The sequence below is a fragment of the Schistocerca cancellata genome, chromosome 6, assembly GCF_023864275.1.
Source record: "Schistocerca cancellata isolate TAMUIC-IGC-003103 chromosome 6, iqSchCanc2.1, whole genome shotgun sequence".
NCBI classification, from domain to species: Eukaryota; Metazoa; Arthropoda; class Insecta; order Orthoptera; family Acrididae; genus Schistocerca; species Schistocerca cancellata.
Window position 1 is genome coordinate 150227118 of NC_064631.1, and position 22501 is coordinate 150249618.

At 45.0% G+C, this 22501-nt stretch overlaps 1 protein-coding gene across 1 annotated transcript in view; it reads left to right on the top strand.

Annotated features, from left to right (window-relative positions):
* Window positions 1–22501, top strand: part of LOC126088213 (monocarboxylate transporter 9) — a 687744-nt gene that overhangs the window by 212301 nt on the left and 452942 nt on the right. The window lies entirely within an intron of this gene.

Here is a 22501-nt window from a genome sequence, read left to right on the forward strand (position 1 = left end):
TACCCAACATTTGTTGTCCGTCAGAACAAACGCCGCTAGAAAGTTATCTTTATTTTGATTATAGCTCACAGCCTCTTAAGCTGCTGGCGCCACGCGTTCCACTAAAATCCCTTGGTGAAATGGTCACTCGACGCAGTTAACGGTAAGTCATAGCTGTGGTGCATATTCCCCTTTTTATAATTGCTCCTTCAGCTTGTGAGCTCTCTTTAACAACGCCTCGACAGATATATACTAAAGTAGGGACATATCGTCGCTATAGGAACAAGATGAGCTTCCGTATACATATCCTAGCGTCTGCCACAATAAATAAAACGCTCTTGTGTCATCTTGCTCAAGGACCAAATCTACCAATCCACCATCAATAAACAACCAGAACTCTAAGAATGTGCCACACAACAAAATAGTCACAACTCAGTTCTCTCTGAGTGTGTTTGCAAGCTTTGAAACATCCCCCTAGAAAATTATAAACGACTATGCTGATAAACCTCTTACGTTATTTGATTTTCAAACAGGTGAGCAAAACTGAACGTACTAGGACATTTCTCTCTTTACTTATTCTGATCAACACTAAAGTGACACACAATATTTTTAGCGCAACGCAATCTGACTTTCAATAATTCCTACAAAAGAATGGCCCTGATTAACAATAACCTACACCTTTTATGAATCACTTACCTCACAAAAATCTTCGTTACTCGAACTACTGCAATACAGCGAGCGCCAATACTGCCAGCTAAATAAAAGATTCTAACTACGGAAGGCACTAACAACTGATAGGCATACTTAGCAAATGAAAGATTTTGATAGAGAACAAACAATGTATTTACCTTAATAGTGTTTAAAAGTCATTATATATATATATATATATATATATATATATATATATATATATATATATATATATATATATATATATCTCAGTGCATGACATCCAGTCTTACAAATTTCCTTTTTCTGACGGACACACGCCCAGATCGTCCGCTCTCAAAATTCTGCCATCTCTCCCCCCACATCCACCACTGCTGGCGACTCACCTCCAACTACGCAACGCTACGCGCTGCTCACATCCAACTGCCCAACACTACAATAGCAAATATTCCAACAATTCCAACCAGCCACAGACTGGACACAGCACAGTCAGTGATTTTCATACAGAGCGCTAATGGCGTTACCAACATAAAAACCTAAACAGCCTACTTACAGCTTCTGCTCTCAGTTGCAAACAAGACTCTAATAAAATGGCAACGGTAATGTTAATCAGAACACTGGGGACGATTGTGGTCTAAGTAACAATAGATTTTTTCATTCTTAACATCACATGGCAAACAAAAAATGACTAAAGAAACGCCACACAAATATTTTTATTTTACAAACGCTTTCAATGATATGCGGTTCATGGTTAACAAAGTTATCAGCTGGCGATCAACACGCCACACTAACCAGAACTAACCGCTTTATCTGACTTCATAAATGTGAATACGTGGTATGGCACAAAGATCAGGGTGCTGAGAAGCATATATTGGAGCCCTGCGCCGTAGCAGCGAATATTTTACTCTTCTGGTGGTCAGGGCGGCACACGACGATGCGCTTGGTGACCGCAGTCGTGGACGGCGCCAGTATGTTATTAACGACGCGCGCCCGCGAAAATATGCAAATACGCGGTCTCGCGTTCGGGTGATTCGGAACGCCGGTACTTCCCAATGAGCCTCCGAAACCCCAGTCGATTCCTGTGTGCAGGTGGACCCGTTTGCTGGTCTGCCGAACCAGTTTGACTTCGTGACATGACCATCTGCGGCGGAATATGTCAAACGTTTAGACGACCGACTCAAAACAAATAAGTACACCCGCACATCACTCGTTGTGTGCATGATGCAAGAAGCAGTACCTCTGATGGTTCAAATGGTGACTGGTACAGGCTGTAAGGGGCACACTAGCAAGGGATACAAGTTTCGTCGTTTAGGTAAAGACCTGCCGTTCTTTACTAGTGAAGCGCCAGCACAAGAGTGTGTTCTTTCTCTACAGCTTTCCTCTCCAGCTCGGTAGTAGAGCACATTTACATCCATAGACTACTCCCACTTTAGGACAAGCCAATCACGAGCTGGAGCGCGGCATTCGAAGCTGGGAGACCGTCCCCTGATCTGCATACACAGATTTGACCAACCAGCGACTTTAAAAAGTAATTGGGAGAAAAAGAAAAAAGATTCAGCTCCGCGGCCTCTTTCCCACGCGTTTATGCCATGTCTTTGTTAAAACCATGACTTGGATGGATCCACAGCCCTCCATAAAAAGATGGTTATCTCTCCTGTAGCGTCCATTTTCAAAGAACGGGCATAAACTCTCTAAAAGCGTCGTGCCTTCGCAAATATGTTTTGTAGCAGAGTCTGGACGCCTGGGCGCCACTGCCCTGTTCCACAGAAATTCTCAGAAACTCACAGAAGTCGCATCGGCTTCCTACCTAACAAGGGCCCATCCTCTGCTTTCTTGCCGATCACCAGTTCATACAAAGCTCTGCTCATAGCTGCAGTGGCTTCTCGGCGCTAGCCGGCCGGTGTGGCCATGCGGTTCTAAGCGCGTCAGTTTGGAACCGCGTGACCGCTACGGTCGCAGGTTCGAATCCTGCCTCGGGAATGGATGTGTGTGATGTCCTTAGATTAGTTAGGTTTAAGTATTTCTAAGTTCTAGGGGACTGATGACCTCAGTAGTTAAGTCCCATAGTGCTCAGAGCCATTTTTTTTCTCGGCGCTAGTCAGCCTACCTGGACGCGACCGCCGACCGACCGGCGCCACCCAATTGTGTCTGCACAATGAGACCACGGGACTCGGCTGTCCGCAAACGTTTTCACCCAGGTTCCACACAAAAAACGCTCCCCTCAGCCCCCAGCCGCTGTACGCTTTTACTGCAGTCAATTAACTCTGCAACCTCTTCCTTTGAATGCAGTTAGAGCTTATCGCTATGCCTTCACTAGAGCACACAAGCAAGAGCGTTAACTGCGTGCTAACCATTTCATCATATGGATGAAGTCAGATCATATCAAGTAATAAAGGTCATCTTCCCTAAGAACATTAGGCAGCATGAAAATACCATATCAAAAATGAGGGTACCCTGAAATCTCTCAAGTTTATAGAACTACTACATTTACACCACAGAAGTCTACAGATCCCAGTCCACTATTATCAAACAAAATTCACAACCAGTCACCAAGTCTTGCTCCTCACAGCTCATTAAAATACTTTACTACTCTAGTACCTTCCGCCGCGGAAGTCGAACACGCGGCACAACAAATGGACGTGGTCAGCCCATAGGGGGCTCCGCCTCCGCGGCGGCTATTCCGAGCAGCGGCACTCGCGCAGCGAGGGCGCCACCGCTAAGCCATGTGCAGACAGCCGCTCCCTCCGGTTCCGTATATAGGGACCCGCTCTGTCCTACTCCAGGTCTCCAGCACTTGGGGCAGTTGCCCCCCTCCGACATAAACACTCCCATCACAGCACAAGACATTAAACTTATCCTCCGGTCCAAACGCAACACGGCCCCTGGTCACGACTGTGTCACCTACCGTCACCTTCGAGAAAGCCCCTATTCCTTTGTCCTCGCCCATCTCTATAATGTCATCCTCTCTACTGGCTTCTACCCTGACCTGTGGAAGACTTCCCGCGTCCTCTTATTCCTCAAACCCAACAAACCCCCTTCTGCCGCCTCTTCCTATCGTCCCACCTGCCTCACCTCCGTCTTCAGTAAGGTCTTTGAATCCATCCTCTCCCACCGTATCCATCAGAACCTTTCTCAACACCACCTCTTCCCCCTTACCCAATGTGGCTTCCGACCCTCCTTCTCTGCTGAAGACCAACTCCTCAACCTCGTTCACCTTCTGTCCCTCCAGCTCAACTCCCGTCGCTCCGTCATTTTTGTTTCCCTTGACCTCCAAAACGCCTATGACCGTGTATGGCATCCCGGTCTCCTCTTTAAACTCCAAACCTACGCCCTGCCTATCAATTTTGTCCGTCTGGTCGCTTCCTTCCTCTCGCACCGTCCTTCCTATGTCACCCTCCACAACACCAACTCCCGTATTTTTTATCCCATGGCTGGCGTCCCCCAGGGTTCTGTCCTCTCCCCTCTCCTGTATCTCTTGTATACGGCTGATATGCCCAAGCCACCCCCACCAGTCCACCTTCTCCAGTATGCTGATGACACCACCTTCCTGGCTCTCTATCCTAACCTTCAATGGTCCCAACGTACCCTCCAAACCCACCTTAACCAGTTCACCACTTGGTGTAACCAGTGGTTCCTTCGTCTCAACCCCTCCAAAACCCAGGCAATCATCATAGGCCGCACCACTCGCTCCTTTCGCCTCCATGATTTCTACCTCACCCTTTATGGTCATCCTATCCAGCCTACCCCCACCCTGAAATACCTTGGCCTCACCCTCGACCGACACCTCACCTAGACCCCTCATCTCCAGACCGTCCAGCTGAAAGCCCATTCCTGCCTCAACCTTCTGAAACTCCTGTCTGGTCGGACATGGGGATTGCATCCTTCTACCATCCTCCACACCTACAAATCCCTCATCCGTCCTATCCTCTGTTATGCCAGCATTGCCTGGATCTCCGCCCCCACCCACTTTTACAAGGCCCTCCAAATCCTTGAACGCCATGCGCTCCGCCTTGCCTTCCATATCCGCCTTCCTTCCCCCACACGGCTCCTGTATGAACTGATCCCCTTCCCCCACCTCCTCCTGTTCCTCCAACATCTCTGCATCCTTTACATTGTCCGCAGGCTTGATCCCCCCACCCTCTGGTTTCCTCCTTCCTCTCCACCCCCCATCCGTTCTCTCCACCTCCACACCCTTCATCTCCTTCATCAGGGCAATTTCCAAGGCCTCCCCCTCCTGGATGACGAACTTCGCCGTGACATCTACCCTTCCTTCCAACTATAACCTGGCCTTGTACCCCCCCTTCCCAGGGCCCCATTTTCCTCTCCCCTCCTTCTCCCAGAGCGGATTTTCCTCCTTCCCCCCCCCCCCCGAGACCCTGCACCCCATACTTGCCTCTTTCCTTCCCACATCCCTCATATGTGGCCCTCTCCAGCGCGCTCCCCGCCCATCTCCCCCCTCTCTTCCCCTCCGTCGCTTCTTCCGGTCTCCCTCATCTCCTTGCGCCTGTCAGATCCTCCATTTTGATCATCGTCAGTGTGCCACATCAGTGTTGTGTTTAGTGCTGTTTTTCCTGTGCGTCAAGAGGTGTGATTTTAATTGTGTACTGCCTTGAGGTTCGCCGTCAGTGTTTGTTATGTGCTACGCCATCCGTCGATACCTTTTGTGCTCCAGTCATACTGTGCCTTGTGTTCTTTTAATTGTCGCAGTGTGTGGCTTTTTGTTTGTGCTACTTTTAAACAGTTTTTATCTACATTTTACAGTCAGCCCGTTTTTTGTTTATTGCCTTCCATGATGTTCCCCCTTTTTTATATCTATGTTCACCATATTCTCTCCTTTGTTATTTTTAAATGTCTTCTGTTATTTGTTCTATGTCTTTCGGCTGAAGAGCAGCGCATATGCTGCTGCCAGCCCGCCCCAATGGGGAATTGAAATACAATAAAGAACAAAAAAAAAACCTAGTCCAGCCAGTCTGGTACTCGCTCTGGATTTCGTTTCTATCTCGGCGGTACTGCGTTCTGGTCGTTGCTCGTTGTTGACATTTGCCTGGCTCTGGTTCCGAGTGGATTTAGGTTTGGTGTTTGATGTTGTGGTTTCCACAAGCCTCCGTTGTTTATCTCTTCCTTGTTGTGTCACTCATAGTCGGTCGTGGTCAGTTGTTGTCAGATGTCGTTGGTCTGTCGTCCGACTCATCCTGTGTTTACTCGGTGGTGCATGCTCCACCGCGTCGGCTTCCCCGCCTGGCGGCTCCGATCCGCAGCCCAAGGCGTTCCCGCTGTTGGTTGTGGTTACTACAACTACCAATAAACAATTGAAATAGTGTGAGCCTGACAAACTGCAACTCACGATCAAAGGACTCTCTGATTAACAGGGACTGTTAAGCAAATCCTGACTTGTAAACCACGAATGTTACACAAGAGAGTATCACTAAACACACCCAATGAAAAGCATAGTTTTTCTAAGAACTGACTGTATGCCGAGCTACTATTATTGAAATATTGTACTACGTACTGTGCTTTGACCACTGATTGTTCTAATGCCTTTCTGTTTTGTGTTTTACAGGTAAGTTCAGCTTCTTCCGTATCTCTAAGGCCTACGTGAGTACCACATAATCTTAATAAAGACTTTTTTCATACAATAAAATGTAATGATAGTTTTCGTGAAACCTCTTAGTTTTTTTTATCTCTAAACTTTGCAGCAGGTTATGTAGCTTGCTAATATGAATTTTCTTGCTTCCTTATAGGCAATCGACTCACTTAATTTAATGCTGCTATGTTAATTATATCTCAGATTATTTCTGTTATTCATTTTATTTATTGATATTCAACCACTGAGTTCCTCAAAAATGGTTCAAATGGCTCTGAGCACTATGCTACTTAACTTCTGAGGTCATCAGTCGCCTAGAACATAGAACTAATTAAACCTAACTAACCTAAGGACATCACACACATCCATGCCCAAGGCAGGTCGCTCGGTTCCAGACTGTAGCGCCTAGAACCTCACGGCCACTCCGGCCAGCCTGAGTTCCTCGACATTTTATTGCAAAAATATCCAAGTAATGTGGAACAAATTTTCTCTTGTAGCTATATTTAATATTAGGTACTCTATTTTGCGAATGTAGCACAATATAACATGTCAATTTTATGTGCAGGATTCGTCGTCTTCACAGTTTTGATTTACTGATAAAGAAGTCTAGAGTAACATTTTATATTGTAGTTGCACAGTGCAGTACAAGGAAATTGAAATTTGTGAAAGAATTATAATGAAGGTATGTGATATGTTTAACAACGCCCCGTGTTAATCAGCAGCTATTGCTTTGGCAAACCAATCACTACTGAGTTGGAGAAAATAAATGCCGCCGGCCAGTGTGGCCGAGCGGTTCTAGGCGCTTCAGTCTGGAACCGCGCGACCGCTACGGTCGCAGCTTCGAATCCTGCCTCGGGCGTGGATGTGTGTGATGTCCTTAGGTTAGTTAAGTTTAAGTGGTTCTAAGTTATAGGGGACTGATGACCTCAGATGTTAAGTCCCATAGTGCTCAGAGCCATTTGAACCAAAATAAATACCGACATCCATAATTTTTTAAATTGTTATACCAGTTTCGGTGTCCCATTGGCACCATCGTTAGCCCCTGTACAAATCAACACAATCAAGCTTACAACAGACAACTAATCGGATATGCAACGTCAGTTGTCATTATTTAAAATAAATGAACCATACACATGCATTACTAAAAAGTGTAAGAAGAGAGATCAAAGCTATCAACACGGTAAAGTAAAATGTATGACATACAATACTGGGTACAGGATTGTCATGCACTCATTAACTGCAGTAATAAAAACCACCTAAAATTCATTGCTAACACGATATTACGTCATAAAATAAAAGTTCGTATATTGTTATAATTAGAGAGGCGTTCATTGAAAAATACGCTAAGTCGTGTCGTACGAGCAATCCTATCACATACAGTGGTCATACTATAACGAAATGTCCTAAAGACAGAGAATCTGTCTCAAAATAGTGATACTGAAAAATAAGGAGCCGAAATAATGAACGAATAAAACATGACATAGTGATGACGCAAACTAACCCTAGCATCGTATTTGAATTGTGAAGGCGGTCCACTGCGGGCCGAACCGCACAATATCCCTGGGTTCAGTGTGGGGCGGCGGTGGGGTGGGTGGACTGCTGTAGCCTGTTGTGGTGTTGTGAACCATTGAGGTCTACGGCGGGACGAAACCTCTCCATCGTTTCCAAGTCCCCGGTTCAAATACACAATACAATACATATGTTTCAGATCGTTGTTTAAGGCATCGATGAGAGAATTTTAGGTAGGTCACGGTTACATAAAATCTGTGTTGTCTTAGTCATCGTCGTAGCAGCAGCAGCAGCAGCAGTAGTAGTAGTAGTAGTAGTAGTAGTAGTAGTAGTTTTATAATCTGCGAATCACTTTTACTAGGATATTGGACATGTTGCGGTGTTCAAACATAATTCAAATGTACATTCACATATTTGCAGGTCCAGTTTGTCAACGATGGGACAGGTAGTCGTCCGTGACCTTATGATAGGAACCGTTCCCTGAGGTAATTTAGGGAAACCACGGAAAACCTAAGTCGGGCTAGCCGGATGGGGATTAGAACCCCCATCCTCCCGAATACTATACGAGCCTGTTTAAAGCAGCACCGTCTCATTCGGTTTATGCCTAATGTACAATGCTTTTCTGTTTAGACGTTCTTCCAAAGAAGTTACTTCTTAATATAAAAAAGACTAGTGCTAAGCTCTTCATCTGATTTTCAAAACGAGTCACTGCACATACTGCACACACGAAAAACACAGAGTGTTGACATTCGACTGTAGCGGTGTTTCGTTCACGTTTCGTTTAGCACAACTTCCGATTTGTATGCCTGAAAAATTGAGTCATTATCTTTCCATAATGAGATGTTGAGCTTAGAAATAGGATAAGATGTTAATATTACCGGTTGCAGACATTTTCAGAAAAACAGAGTGATGAAAAGAAAGACTTTTTTTTTTACTATGTACTTGTGTGACATTTTTACCAAGCTCTTACTCTTTGCCGCGGTTTGTTTAGCATACGAGTGGAGGACGGGTATATATGGTTGCGTTATAGTATAGCGATGTCTCTGGTAGCGCTAATTTTTTCTGTTTACAGTTCCATTTGTTTCTCAACGCTTACTTGAACTGGATCACGGAAGATGAGTGTGAGATCTAAATCATAGTGCTGAGTGCCTAATTATCGCTTTTTTCGTGACTTTGTCAGCGGATTAGTTGGAGATCTTAATGGCATTTTATCCATTTAAAAATATCTTAGTTGCTCCACTGCTGCAAGTATTGAATACGGTGGATTAACTTATACACAAGGGAGTCGTAAGGGCATCGTCACCACTTTAGTCCTTGTAATTCTGTTTGGAAGTCCGGCGGTACAGAATTCAAATCATCCTTTTGGGAAGCCTACTTAAGGGTCTCTAAAATTACTGTCAATTCTACTTTCACAAGCGATGTTTCCTCGGGCTCATTATATTGTCCTGCGTCACACGAATGTATGCATAACCAGTACCCATAGTATCGTTTCATGAGTGCGTAATACTGCTTGAGGATGTAGGTTAAACAGTGTCAGGAAATTCTCATTACATCGTAGAGCACAACACACTACAGCAACGTTACGGTGTTTGAAATCTCAATGTTTGTGGACGGAAGGTGGTATGTTTGTTGCATAGCTGGCGGCCGTGTGATTGATGATCACTCCGGCGTGACTCAGCTCCGGCCCCCCAACGTAATTAAAACCGTGGCGTTAACATGGTTTGCTAGACATACTTAACTGTCAGCCTGGGTGTGGAAGCTCCCTGTAGCGTAATCAAATATGCACACATCTCTGGCTTGCTGAGTCAGTAATTTAGCAGTCAATGACCGAGTAAGTAAATCCTCCGTCTTTCGAGCTGTTTTCGTTTTCTTTTAATCTCTCTTCCTGGCGTACGATAAGTAAACTAATATCGGTAAACGTGCACTTACGGTGTCGGCCGCATTTGCGTTGCGTGCTGCAGTTGCCGTTTGCGCGGTGAGTGACGGAAAGTGAACATGATGAATAAATAATCGGATGATTAGACAAGATGGCGGAACCAATGAGAAAATAGCGTTCGATAAATGTCGTCATGGTGCGGAGGCATAGTGGAATATACAGTGTTGTGCAGAATATCATATAAAACGGAATTGTACTCATAAATCCTACGTAAGCACAACTTCGAAAATCGGGATATTCCGAAAATAGCCCAGGAACTTTTCGAAACGATGATTGGGCTACACTACAGACCAGTCCGTCTCCAGAGTCAGTTTTCCTACAAATTTGTTGGCTTAACCAAGTCACAACCAAATTTCATTTCCACCTAATCTACACACACTATAGAGCAGTCCATTACCATAGCAAGTTTTCCTACAGTCGTAATCGTTGGCATCACCAACTCACAACCAGCTATAACACTGGAATTCCTAACAATATCCCAAGAACTGCTGTCATATTCCAAGAAACACAAGTAATATATACGGAAAGCAGTTACCAGCTTCATAATCCATATAAAAACTCCTCCCGAACAGGCCATGAAGACCCAACGGTACCGACCGGCCGCCGTGTCATCCTCAGTACATAAGCGTCACTGGATGCAAATATGGAGGGCATGTGGTGAGCACACCTCTCTCCCGCCTGTATGTCAGTTTCCGAGACCGGAGCCGCTACTTCTCAGTCAAGGGGCTCCTCAGTTTGCCTCACAAGGGCTGAGTGCACCCCGCTAGGCAACAGCCCTCGGCAGACCGGATGGTCACCCATCCAAGTGTTAGCCCAGCCCGACAACGCTTAACTTCGCTGATCGGACGGGAACCGGTGCTACCATTGCGACAAGGCCGTTGGCTTATAATCCATGTAGGCAGATCAATAATCATCAACCTAGCGTTATCCATGTCGAAAACAAAAGTCATCGATGCAAAAACAGACATAATGTCTTACGGGATAACCGCAATCAGTGATTTTATAATGTTACTTAAAATCCGTCTTGATTGCAAATTTTTTTTATTATTATTTATTTTTTATTATTATTTATATGAATAATAAAAAAAAATTTGCAATCAAGACGGATTTTAAGTAACATTATAAAAAGTCATCGATTCGTGTTTTCTGTCGAAACAAGTTATTAGATTCGGAGATTCCCATTGGATGCTCTGTATTATTACGCGATTGGCCACGACCAAGGAAAACGAATTGCCAACAGCAGCTCACAGTGGAAGAGTCGCCGACAACGTCAATGCACTTTAATCCTAATGATGACGGTGAGGTGACTCGGCAAAATGTAGCTTCGATACGTATTTACAATTTTGTCTTTGAAAGATAGTGAACGGGGAGCTGAGGATGGAAGAGCCATGCAACCATATACACTAACGGAAGAAAAATAGCAGCAGCAAGAAGGATTTGTGCGACATAAACTAAAGTCGGTAGACGTGTCTGGTCCAAATGGCTCTGAGCACTATGGGACTTAACTGCTGAGGTCATCAGTCCTCTAGAACTTAGAACTACTTAAACCTAACTAACCTAAAGACACCCCACACATCCATGCCCGAGGCAGGATTCGAACCTGCGACCGTAGCGGTCACGCGGTTCCAGACTGTAGCGCCTAGAACCGCTCAGACGTGTCTCTACACTTGAAAGATGTCTATTAAAATTTTGCTCCAGTCGCTTAAGAGGGTCGCTAGAAGCGCTACTATGAGGCTCCAGATTAAGTTTTCTTTAAATATACGTTGTAACGGTCGTGCGCGTTAGGTTGGACTTGGTGAGTCGGTGTTAGTTAAGAATGCCTCTGAGGCGACAAAGATGCCATTATCAACACCACACTGAGTTCGAATCAGATCGTGTAAAAGGGCTACGAGAAGCTGGATGTTCCTTTCTCGATACTGCAGAAAGACATGGCAGCAATGTAGCCACTGTACATGATTTCTGCCAACGGTGTCACGAGAATATAAGGTAGCAAGACCGGGCTCCGGACCGTTGTGTTCGGCTTACGGCACTAGCGCAGTGCACCGCATCTGCTGCAGAAATTTGAGCAGCAGTTGGCACAAGAGTGACACTGAAGGACAGATCCTCCAAATCACCGCCATTTGCGACTTCAGTGGTGTCAAGCGAAAGGTCACTGCAAGGTAGGGAAGATGTACACTTATGCTCATAAATTAATGATAATGCTGATATATGGTGAAACAACGGTCTGGTGGGCGGTTTGCGGGTTTAAATCACCTCGGGGTATGACCATGCGGTGCATTTGACCTGCGGTCGTCGCACGGTGGCGCTGGCAGCAGTCCACATACACAGAGGTGTGTTGGTGCATGTCAGAGTACGGTGCAGCGAGTAAGTGTGCAGACGTTTTCAGACGTGATAATGGTGACTGTGTGTTGAAAATGGCTCAAAGAACATATATTGATGACGTTATGAGGGGTAGAATGCTAGGGCGACTAGAGGCTGGTCATAGCACAGGCCCTCCGTGTGCCACAAAGTGTGATCTTAAGATTATGGCAACGATTCCAGCAGACAGGAAACGCTACAGTACGGGACGTCCACAGTGTACAACACCACAAGAAGACCGACATCTCTCCATCAGTGCCCGCAGACGGCCACGGAGTACTGCAGGTAGACTTGCTCGGGACCTTACCGCAGCCACTGGAACAATTGTCTCCAGACATACAGTCTACAGACGACTGAACAGCTATGGCTTATTCGCCCGGAGACCTGCAAGTTGCATTCCACTAACCCCTGGTCACAGGAGAGCCCGTAAAGGCTGGTGTCAGGAACGCAGTACATGGTCATTGGAACAGTGGTCCCAGGTTATGTTCACGGACGAGTCCACGTATAGTCTCAACAGTCATTCTCGCCGGGTTTTCATCTGGTGTGAACCACGAACCAGATACCAACTCCTTAATGTCCTTCAAAGGGACCTGTATGGAGGTCGTGGTTTGATGGTTTGGGGTGGGATTTTGATTCGTGCACGTACACCTCTACATGTCTTCGACAGAGGAACAGGTCAGGTGTATCGGGACGTCATTTTGCACCAGTATGCCTTTTCAGGGGTGCAATGGGTCCCACCTTCCTTCTGGTGGATGATAACGTACGGCCCCATCGAGCTGCCATCGTGGAGGAGGAGTACCTTGAAACGGAAGATATCATGCCTGTTCTCCAGCCCTAAAACCCATTGAGCACGTCTGGGATGCTCTCGGTCGACGTATCGCTGCACGTCTTCAAACCCTAGGACACTTCAGGAGCTCAGACAGTCACTGGTGCAACAATGTAAGGCTATACCCCAGCAGCTGCTCGACCACCTGATCCAGAGTATGCCAATCCGTTGTGCGGCCTGTGCACGTGTGCAAGGTGATCATATCCCATATTGATGTCGGGGTACATGCGCAGGAAACAGTGGCTTTTTGTAGCACATGTGTTTCGGGATGGTTTTCTCGACTTATCACCAATAACGTGGACTTACAGATCTGTGTCGTGTGTGTTCCCTATGTGCCTATACTATTAGTGCCAGTTTTGTGTAGTGCCACGTTGTGTGACACCACATTCTGCAATTATCCTTAATTTATGAGCATGAGTGTATATTGTCCCTCTCCCGGTGCCGCGTCAATACAACTTCAGATGCCTGGCAGGCCCGCATCCTCAGGTTCAGCAATGTCAGAGTTGGTCCCCTATGTAAAGAGACCCGTTTCCACCTCCATCACCACATACTGTCAGAGCGACAAAATTACTAAAATGCCTCGGCGGTGGAGTTGGCAGCAGCATCAGCAGTCTCACGGGACGTTACGCCGACGTGCCCAGGAACCCACACGAACGCCTGGCTGCAGCATATGATGAGTACATCGCTATGCTGGTAACAACAGCTGTTGAGCCGAAGATTAGAGTTTAATGTCCAGTTACCGCAACGACAATGTCATTAGAGAACATTCTGCTTGGGATGGAGCCAGTCAGAACAGTGTGCTATATGCCTTTTAACACTGCAAAATTTCACTCTGAAAGGGAGCAGAGGTGGTGATGTACACTCAGTGCTTTGTAGACTAGGAGCATCAGGTGCCACGGGCAGCATTTGTCTGTCGCATGTATACCTTAAACTCGGCAACCAATTTAGTCCCTTCGTGATGTATGGACGTGGCATACCCCTCTCTATTTCTTTAGTTTGGTCACTCATAAATAATAGCAGACAACATCACGTTGTCGAAAGACCCAACACATTAATATTTGTAATATCTACAACGGTTGGACAAAAATACGGAAATGCCGCGAGAAATACATGCTTGAACATAAATGCAGATGCTAGTCAAGCCTGCAGGTTGCGCTGTTGTTCGAGGGGGGTTCAGTAAGTAACGCACCACATTGTTTTCAGATAGCAGGTTGGTTTTATTCATGATTCCAATACACCATATTATTCCTGCACGTTTTGAGCCGCCGATCACTTCGATAACTGCATTTGTGGAGACGACCATCGACCTAGTGTAGCAAGTAAGTGATTCACCTGAAGAGGCGACGCGTTTCCATCCGAAACCCACGTTAAGTGTCATGGACGTCCAACCATTTAGCGACTATGGTTACTTCACCCTCCTTCTACCTCTTTCCGTAGATGCTCACGACAGTAGCACTTGAACATTCGACCAGCTTCGCCGTTTTCGAAGTACACGTTCAAAGTCTCTGCTTAATAATAATCTGCCCTTCGTCCAAGTCGATTATGTCAATGGATTTCACCAACTGCAGCCCATATCTTCGCTACGGTAATCCCCCGTCCGTATCTGCTCCGCTTACACACATTTCTTTTTGCGTCACGTGCATCCAACGCCACGTGGTGGCATCCTAGGTCGCGGTGGGCAGTGGTCTCAATATTTTGGCTCATCAGTGTGTATGGTCCAGTCACAATAATGTGACCACCGCCGATGTCGACGTCAACGTGCAATAACCACTCGCAGAGTGCGACTTTATGAGTTAACATGTGACGGCCCCTGCGACAGAATGGCTCAGTGGTCATAGCATGTGTCTAGACAACAGCCAACTCGGCATCGTGTCCCGATCCGGCATAATTTTTGTACTCTGCCCTCTGATTTCAATCAATGTCCGCTCCCAGGCAATGTCAGTAATTCCTTTGTGTCTTATTAATTACAAAGTAGGCAAATAAAAATCTGAAAGGACTTGGATTAGTAAAGAGTCTAAACTTCAATTCTTGTTCCTTTATAATGGTTCTTTCACTCACTCTGTTACCTATTCAAAAATGGCTCTGAGCACTATGGGACTTACCATCTGAGGTCATCAGTCTCCTAGAACTGAGAACTACTTAAACCTAACTAACCTAAGGACATCACACACACCCATGCCCGAGGCAGGATTCGAACCTGCAACCGTAGCGGTCGCGCGGTTCCAGACTGAAGCGCCTAGAACCGCTTGTCCACACTGGCCGGCTCTGTTACCTGTGCTCCATTTCTTTCGAATATTTAGATGGATGGTACTTATCAAATATATTCGCGGCATCACGAACATCAAGTGAATACAATCTTCGCGCAGCTACATCGTTTCTTACATAGATTCGGTGGAAAACATACTTGTTTTACATTTAAAGGTGTTTGTTTTTCGGTAATTAATTTTGATGCTTAAGATAGCATTGCCTGAAACGTGGGTGCTGAGAGCTACCTGTTCGTGATGAATTACGCTGTGAATTGTTATTGCATCGCGCGTCTGCACAATTCGCGATGGGTTTCCAGAAGCAGATTGCAATTTCGAAGCTTCGAAAAAGAGTTTTTAACTTGTCGATAAAAATAAACATCACATGGGTGGCACTCAAGTGTGCAGTTTGGGGTTATTACTTGTACTGTGTCCGCCCCTGGTAGCTCAATGGTCAGCGCGACGGAATGTCACACCAAACGGCTCGGGTTCGATTCCCGGCTGAGTCGGGGATTTTCTCCGCTCAGGGACTGTGTGTTGTGTTGTCCTTATCATCCCCATCGACGCGCAAGTCGCCGAAGTGACGTCACCTCGAAAGACTTGCACCACGCGAACAGTCTGCCCGCCGGGAGGCCCAAACCGCACGAAATTTCCATTGTACTTGTACTGTGCAGGTCGGTTGACTCTCGTCATCTATAAACATGCTATAATGCATTGCGGTATTAATTTGTGCACGCCAGGTATCCGATATCAGACAAAACTTGGTATAAGTAACGTATGCCTTTCAAATGTTCTCAAGATATGTTTCGTAACCTTTATTGTCAGATTTTGAGCTAGTGATGTAAACACTCTTTTTGACGATTTAGTTACTCCTCAGTTGTCGTCTTCTGTGCCGCGAGGACTAAACTATTCTTTAGTTTCTTATAAGCACAAGAAAACCTTAGGCACAAAATTTCCAGATGTCTTGATGGAATATTGTGCTGTGCACGGATACATTATTTTATGTATACTACCAACTGCGTCAAGGGTTCATTTTTATCCCTTATGCAATAACGCGCGTCGAATGCAATCTTACTAGAAATTGTCTTCATACAACGAGACTTAAAATTTTAATTGTATACTAATTCAACTCGTTTGAGATATTTATTTGCCTATATCTATTATTCATAATTGATTTACTTACCTTATTAAACCCCGTATTCCTAACAAGTTCGAAACGGAATAAATACAAATGAAAAAAAAAATGCACTTCGGAATCGAACGCAGGTTCTCAGCTCGCCAGATGCCTTGGTCGCCACGTCACCGACCCTTTCATTGCTGTGTGTTTACCTTATGCGTACATATGAGAAACTCTAAAAAGTTTCTTTTTTTCAATTTCTAGGAAAATATGCTCAGTTTTCAGTTATGTATGTATTTCGTCAATTTTTAGTCGACTGCGCGTCGTGAACTTCAGGGGTGCTTTTTTCAAGAAGGAGAAGGAAGTGGAGAATTTGAGCCAAAATTTTTATAGTCTTTCATTTTAGATTGTACACAAGCGACCTGCCAAATATGAATGGAATCGGCTAATCCTGCAGCAGACCTTCTGCATCTGGAATGACGTCTCCCCTTTGACTCAACATTTTAAATATAGCCTATAATGCATAAATGTACTTGAAACGCAGCAAGACGAATCAGATTATGATTGTAAATTTAATTCTGTTTGTGACTTTCTGTTGCTGTAATTGGAAAACGCTGTACGTCAAAACAGCTATTATCGGTAAGCAGTGTCTTCTGCTAAATGCAAGGTAATCGGTGAGCTAGCTGTAAAGACATACACACAATGCGCTCCCACAAGTTGCTCTGACTCACAATGAATGCGTGGGAAGACTGTCCGAGCGTACCTCACTAACTGTAACTGATCATAAAGAAACTCTCTAGCGTCTGTTTACCAGTGGCACAGAAGAAATAATCATTTAATGAATGCTTACACTCAGACCAATAAACGTGATACGTGAGCGATTCGTTGGTAAATCTGAAAAGACAGGGAGCGTGAAACATTTAAAATTGGTTTTCGAAAGTCAGATGGCACAAGACAGAGTGCTTATGAAAACCATAAACATATCTATAACGCACATTTATTCAGTGATTGGTTTCAAAGCATTTATGATTATGTTTTTCCTAGGCACAGCATTCCTCCTTGAATCCCTTAGTACTGCATCTCATTACCGCTGCGTTTCATCTCACCTTTTTCAGTCCTTATATCTGTTTACACTTCTTACGTCCAGCTTATTGTTATAGATTGCTTGTTTATGTACGTCCTTTTATGTCCGTTTTATATAAATGCTGCGTTATTTTTCGTTTGTATGAATGCTGAGTAATAGTAAAAAATAAACACGATGGTACTTGTTCCGACAGTGAGGTGTCTGACGAAATACGAACCATTTCGTAGCTGCTATTCCTCTCTACTCGATTCATAAACGTCTAGCACTTGCAGTGGTGTTCCGTGAGTACTTCAAAGTGCCGCCGAATGCGAAGAACACGAAAAAAACTTACATTTTCAAACAACTTTACGAAATTCTCTTTGCCAGAGAGATGTAGTAAAACAAGATATTACCGATTTAGTAGTTTGTTCGCTACTGTTAACAGGCGTGTAGTATTTGCTACTAAGACGTAGTTTGAAATGTCCCCTTAGAAAATTATGAATGACTGTGCTGGTAAACTTCTGCGTTATTTGATACTGAAACAGCTGAGTAAAACTGAACGTACTCAGACAGTTCTCTCTTTACTTATTCTAGTCAACACTACACTGACACACAATATTTTTAGCGCAACGCAATCTGACTTTTAAAAATCCCTACAAAAGAATGGCCCTGACTAACAATAACCTGTACCTTTCATGAATCACTTACCTCACAAAAATTTTCGTAACTCGAAGTACTGCAATACAGCGAGCGAAAATACTGCCAGCTAAATAAAACTACTGAAGGCACTAAGTACTGAAGGCACTAACTACTGATAGGCATAGTTAGCAAATGAAAGATTTTGATAGAGAACAAACAACGTATTTATCTTAATAGTGTTCAAAAGTCATTATATATATATATATATATATATATATATATATATATATATATATATATATATATATATATATAAATCAATTCATGACATCCAGTCTTACAAATTTTTCTGACGGACACACGTCCAGATCATCCGCTCATAGTAACCTCTCAAAACTCTGGCATCTCTCTCCTCACATCCACCACTGCTGTCGGCTCACCTCCAACTGTCCAACACTACACACTGTTCACATCCAACTCCCGAACGCTACACTAGCGAATATTCCAACAATGAGTCCAACCAGCCACAGACTGCACACAGCGCAGTCAGCGATTTTCATCCAGAGCACTACGTGGCGTTACCAACATAAAAACCTAAACAGCCTACTTACAAGTTTTAGCGTGAGTGCATCTGTATAGCCTGAAACGTTGTGCCTTGAATGGTGTTTTCGAACATTCATTTGACACCCGAGAAAATTCAGCAAGTATCGTTAGATTAATACACGCTCCAGTCACATTAATGCGATCACCGCCTATGTTCGACGTTAACGTGCAGTAACCACTCACAGACGGCAGGTGGTAGTATTAGCATTAGAGGGTATATAAAGCGTGTCGGGGGGGACGCGGATAACAATACAGTCGTTGACGTAAGGCGGAAATAGAACGATTTATCTGACATTCAAAGCGGCATGATCATTGGGTTTTAGGGGAAGGATGGAAACATTTCCGAAACGGCCAAGTTCGCAGACCGTTCGCGTGCCTCTGTGGTTAAAATAGATGAGATGCTCTGCTAAACCCACAGGAACGAACAGGTAGTTTAAATTGTGGGAAGCGGCCAAAATAAGCGGCTGTAAGTTACACTCGAACATATAGCTTTATTTATTTGACCAAACATTACAAGAGCCAAGAAAATGTTTAAAAAAATACAGCATTAATTTAGCGGATGAATGCGGCATACAATCTCATGCCTTAAGGGTAAGTCCACTTTAATTTTAAATCGGCTGAAAGCCAATAACTGAAGGCTCAAACCAAAATCAGAAATTTGAAAGGCAGAAGGCCTTATCTTAAATCAGTTCTTTCAATTAGGCTGAAGACCCAAACAATTTCACATCTTAAGAGCAAAAAAACTTTAACTAAAAAAAAATCGGCTGAAGGCCCAACTCAAATCAAACTTAAATTTTTGAAAGGCAAAAGACCTTATCTTGAAACAGTTCTTTAATTAAGCTGAAGGCCCAAACAATCTGATGCCTTAAGAGCAAAACAACTTTAATTTAAAATCGGCTGAAGGCCTGTCACTTAAGACTCAGGCCAATATAAATTTTTAAAAGGCCAAGGCCTTACCTTAAAACAGTTCTTTGAATTAGGCTGAAGGCCCAAACAATCTTACGCCTTAAGGGAAAAACAACCTTAATTTAAAAATCGGCTAGAAGCCATACAAATACAAACAACAAGAACAAATAAGAAAAGGCAGTACACCCAACGGCGCTCAGAAGTTTCCGAGGGTCGGCCTGGAATTCAAACACTAACGCTCGCCTAGGTGAGACAGGCAGTCGGCCCAACCATCCTCTATCCAACAACAACCCAACCGACAGACAGTCAACGGACCCACCGACAAGATAACTTCTGCTTCACCCGACCAGCACACAACAAGGAGTTCAATGGAACAATGTAGAAGGTATTGGCGCCAACAACCAATTATACATTGAGTTGTCAAACTACACACCGTGCTGTACAGCGACAACACGATGAGGAAAATACACTGCCTGAATTTACGTCAACGGCCAGGGCAGGTAACCGGAACGTTAACGGCCACAAGGCAGAAGATTCCGCTGGTGCACTTCAATTCAAAATAAACAAGCACAGTTATTAAACTCCACCGGAGAGTGGCTAAAACTTGCCAAGTTGAAAACACACGTTGTTGCTCGCGGGAATGTCCCAACAGCCGACAACGAAATCCAAACGACACAATGTGAACAGTCGTGACTTGTCGGTAGATTAAGTCAAAACCCAACTTTCGTGTGCGGGATCGGTGAGCCACGGACCTCTTAGCAATGGGAACAGCACCACACACCCTACGACCACGCGTGGATGCCGCCAGCGGCCTCGACCAAACTACGCGCCGCGGAGATTTCCTTGCTGCTCCACGCCAACCGACCAACTGCCCGCACACAGCCCAGCCGGAAACCATAAGCGCCATGCCAAATATAGTACAAGGTGCGAATACCGAAACAAACCGCTGCTGGCACTCGCGGAGAGAGAGGATAACAGCATAATCGTGATAAGCGCGGTAGACTAAACACAGAATAGCAACCAAGGTTAAATCCAACGCATGACATGAGCTAGCCACGGCTCAGTAGACAATGCATGGCAAAACAGGGCTATCCAAAACCGGCTACAGGGCAAGTGTGGTCCACCTCTGGCCTTAGGTGACAGTGATGAGATGTGTACGGAATTGACGTGCAACTGCTGATCAAGGTGTCCAGTTGAACCACAGGGCTACAAACAGTGTCTCCTCAACGACTGTCCAGCGAAAATTACTCCGCACGGGCCTCCGCTGCAGGAACCTGGTTGTTGTACCCACGCTGACCGCCGTTCATCAGCGACGTAGGCCGAAATTTGCAGACCAATACCGCACATCGACGTCCACTGAGTGGCGACAGGTGGCCTTTGCAGATGCCAGATGGCCGTTGGAGTGTACGACCCTCCAACAATCGGCGGAAGGATCCAGGCCGGAGGAAGGAGTGTTAAGGTTCTGAAGAATGCTTTCATGGCATTCTCTGCGTCACCTTGTCGTTCTGGAAGGCACAATGGATGAACAGAAGTATGCATCTACCCTTGGGGCCAATGTCCACCCCTACAAACAGTTTTGTTCTTCCCCAGCACTGTGGCAACTACCGGCAGGATGATGCGCCGAGTCCGACAGCTTGGAGCGTACACGCGTGGCTTGAAGAGTACGAGTTTACCGTACTCCCTAGGCCACCAAACGCCCTGGATCTAAACCAAATCACTACTGTGATCGCCGGCCGCGGTGGTCTAGCGGTTGTGGCGCTGCAGTCCGGAACCGCGGAACTGCTACGGTCGCAGGTTCGAATCCTGCCTCGGGCATGGGTGTGTGTGATGTCCTTAGGTTAGTTAGGTTTAAGTAGTTCTAAGTTCTAGGGGACTTATGACCTCAGATGTTGAGTCCCATAGTGCTCAGAGCCATTTGAACTACTGTGATCGGGCTGTTCCCGCCACGGATCCTCAGCCGAGAAACCTAGCGCAACTGGCCACGACACGGGAGTCGGCATGGCTCCACAACCTGTCGGTACCTCCCTGACTCTCTTCCCGCACGTCCACGCTGCAAAAGATAGTTTCTTATATATTCTTATATATTCCAATAACTATCAGCCTCGATTGCGGTTATGAAACCAACCTTTACTTAGGTTTCGGCCCAAACAATTGAGCCTTCTTCAGAAGATATACCTGAATCTATGATTTGTCTAAGAGGGCATGGTCTAGAAATAAAACTAAAATAGCCTGGGAAGGCGTAGTCACATTTTAAAAATGCGGTACGTAAGTACTAAGTCACCACCAAGGCTTGACTTAAGCTCCGGCGTGCGCCTCGTCTCCATGGACGCCGTGTGGTGGGCCTCGGGAGCTCACGAGAAACTAAGTAGGACTAGATAAAGCGCTGCAAACGAACATGGCGGGGAACATTGCGCATGTATGACTGAGACCATGGCTGTCAAAGATAAAAGACCAACGCAGCTATGTCTTAAAACAAATAACTTTTAGAAAGGTTGAAAATCTTAAACATAAAGCCTCTGCACCAGATTATGACTAACACGTAACAAACTATGCATGGATTTATATAAGTTCGAACACACTACCCCGAGTTACACTATTAGAATATATCTGCCCTTTCACAACGAATGCTCCATAACGCACCCACCGTTATTAATCAAAGATGACATATGACCTAAGACTGATGACCACAGCAGTTGAGTCCCATAGTGCTCAGAGCCATTTGAACATAGGACCTAAAACAGCGAAACCGTAGTATATAAACGCCATAATGCAATAATCTCGGTTAACCTGTACACAGATGGTCGAGTAGGTGTTCTTATCAGTTGATGTAGATATACTTCTTATTGCTGACACGCACTGAATGAAGAATATTATGAAGATTAATTTTTTTATCTAATTACTAAAAATAATGCGTGAGTGAACGAACAGCGCCTTTTCATCGCCACGTAATAGCAAATGAACAGCATAGGTCAAATTATGTTTTACCTGAAAAAATATGGTAACTGCGTGAACGGACGTGCAACGCCCTTTCGTCGCCCTTATACTGTATCGACCGACAGAGGTCAATTT